Here is a 2,984-nt window from a genome sequence, read left to right on the forward strand (position 1 = left end):
GTGTGCTGAAGGAAAGCTCCAGCCCGGCGTCCGTCCCCACCGGGGAGGAGTAGGCCTGCTGACTGAGCGCTGGGAGCCGGGAGCCTTTCCTGCAGTCAGTCGGTCGGTCAGTGAGTGAGTGTGTGTGCTGAAGGGAGGCTCCAGCCCGGCGTCCGTCCCCACCGGGGAGGAGTAGGCCTGCTGACTGAGCGCTGGGAGCCGGGAGCCTTTCCTGCAGTCAGTCGGTCGGTCAGTGAGTGAGTGAGTGAGTGTGTGTGCTGAAGGGAAGCTCCAGCCCGGCGTCCGTCCCCACCGGGGAGTTGTGCCCGGGCCCGGGCCTCCTGCCGACGGACCGTGTGGCGCATTGTCCCGACTGCGGACTTTCTCCAGCAAAAAGGCGGAGGTGCAGTACCGCCATTTCGCCACACGAGGGACGGAATGGCACCCAACTGCCCCCTGGTGTCGAAAAAGCGCAAGGGCACCCGGGCCGGTCCGCCCCAGGCAGCGGCCGAGATGCAGCACCGGGGGCCCGGCCTGCCTGCCCTGGAGGTCAGCCTGCCAGCCCTGGAGGTCTGCTATCCAGCCCTGGAGGTCAGCTATCCAGCCCTGGAGGTCTGCCTGCCTGCCTGCCTGCCCTGGAGGTCAGCCTGCCAGCCCTGGAGGTCTGCCTGTTAGCCCTGGAGGTCTGCTATCCAGCCCTGGAGGTCTGCTATCCAGCCCTGGTAGCAGCACTGCCAGCCCTGGAGGTCTGCCTGTTAGCCCTGGAGGTCTGCTATCCAGCCCTGGTAGCAGCACTGCCTGCCCTGGAGGTCTGCCTGCCTGCCCTGGAGGTCTGCCTGTTAGCCCTGGAGGTCAGCCTGTTAGCCCTGGAGGTCTGCTATCCAGCCCTGGAGGTCAGCTATCCAGCCCTGGAGGTCTGCCTGCCTGCCTGCCTGCCCTGGAGGTCAGCCTGCCAGCCCTGGAGGTCTGCCTTCCAGCCCTGGAGGTCTGCCTGCCTGCCCTGGCAGCAGCACTGCCTGCCCTGGTAGCAGCACTGCCTGCCCTGGAGGTCTGCCTGCCTGCCCTGGAGGTCTGCCTGTTAGCCCTGGAGGTCAGCCTGTTAGCCCTGGAGGTCTGCTATCCAGCCCTGGAGGTCAGCTATCCAGCCCTGGAGGTCTGCTATCCAGCCCTGGAGGTCTGCCTGCCTGCCTGCCTGCCCTGGAGGTCAGCCTGCCAGCCCTGGAGGTCTGCCTTCCAGCCCTGGAGGACAGCCTGCCTGCCCTGGTAGCAGCACTGCCTGCCTTCCAGCCCTGGAGGTCTGCCTGTTAGCCCTGGAGGTCTGCTATCCAGCCCTGGTAGCAGCACTGCCTGCCCTGGAGGTCTGCCTGCCTGCCTTCCAGCCCTGGAGGTCTGCTATCCAGCCCTGGAGGTCTGCCTGCCTGCCATCCAGCCCTGGAGGTCTGCTATCCAGCCCTGGTAGCAGCACTGCCTGCCCTGGAGGTCTGCCTTCCAGCCCTGGTAGCAGCACTGCCTGCCCTGGTAGCAGCACTGCCTGCCTGGAGGTCTGCTATCCAGCCCTGGAGGTCTGCCTGCCTGCCTGTTAGCCCTGGAGGTCTGCTATCCAGCCCTGGAGGTCTGCCTGCCTGCCTGTTAGCCCTGGAGGTCTGCTATCCAGCCCTGGAGGTCTGCCCTGCCTGCCCTGGAGGTCTGCCTGCCTGCCCACCCTGGAGGTCTGCTATCCTGCCCTGGAGGTCTGCTTTCCAGCCTGGTAGCAGCACTGCCTGCCCTGGAGGTCTGCTATCCAGCCCTGGAGGTCGCTGCCTGCCCTGGAGGTCTGCCTGCCTGCCTGGAGGTCTGCCTGTTAGCCCTGGAGGTCTGCTATCCAGCCCTGGAGGTCTGCCTGCCAGCCCTGGAGGTCTGCTATCCAGCCCTGGAGGTCTGCCTGCCTGCCATCCAGCCCTGGAGGTCTGCTATCCTGCCCTGGAGGTCTGCTATCCAGCCCTGGAGGTCTGCCTGCCTGCCTGCCAGCCCTGGAGGTCTGCTATCCAGCCCTGGAGGTCTGCCTGCCTGCCCTGGAGGTCTGCTATCCAGCCCTGGAGGTCTGCTATCCAGCCCTGGTAGCAGCACTGCCTGCCTGGAGGTCTGCCTTCCAGCCCTGGAGCAGCACTGCCTGCCCTGGTAGCAGCACTGCCTGCCCTGGAGGTCTGCTATCCAGCCCTGGAGGTCTGCCTGCCTGCCTGTTAGCCCTGGAGGTCTGCTATCCAGCCCTGGAGGTCTGCCTGCCTGCCTGTTAGCCCTGGAGGTCTGCTATCCAGCCCTGGAGGTCTGCCTGCCTGCCCTGGAGGTCTGCCTGCCTGCCATCCAGCCCTGGAGGTCTGCTATCCTGCCCTGGAGGGTCTGCTATCCAGCCCTGGTAGCAGCACTGCCTGCCCTGGAGGTCTGCTATCCAGCCCTGGAGGTCTGCCTGCCTGCCCTGGAGGTCTGCCTGCCTGCCCTGGAGGTCTGCCTGTTAGCCCTGGAGGTCTGCTATCCAGCCCTGGAGGTCTGCCTGCCTGCCATCCAGCCCTGGAGGTCTGCTATCCAGCCCTGGTAGCAGCACTGCCTGCCCTGGAGGTCTGCCTGCCTGCCCTGGCAGCAGCACTGCCTGCCCTGGTAGCAGCACTGCCTGCCCTGGAGGTCTGCTATCCAGCCCTGGAGGTCTGCTATCCAGCCCTGGAGGTCTGCCTGTTAGCCCTGGGGTCTGCTATCCAGCCCTGGAGGTCTGCCTGCCTGCCCTGGCAGCAGCACTGCCTGCCCTGGAGGTCTGCCTGCCTGCCCTGGTAGCAGCACTGCCTGCCCTGGAGGTCAGCCTGTTAGCCTGGAGGTCTGCTATCCAGCCCTGGAGGTCTGCCTGCCTGCCTGTTAGCCCTGGAGGTCAGCCTGTTAGCCCTGGAGGTCTGCTATCCAGCCCTGGAGGTCTGCCTGCCTGCCATCCAGCCCTGGAGGTCTCCCTGCCTGCCCTGGCAGCAGCACTGCCTGCCCGGTAG

This window comes from Amia ocellicauda, unplaced genomic scaffold (assembly GCF_036373705.1).
Source record: "Amia ocellicauda isolate fAmiCal2 unplaced genomic scaffold, fAmiCal2.hap1 HAP1_SCAFFOLD_344, whole genome shotgun sequence".
In the NCBI taxonomy this organism is placed as follows: domain Eukaryota; kingdom Metazoa; phylum Chordata; class Actinopteri; order Amiiformes; family Amiidae; genus Amia; species Amia ocellicauda.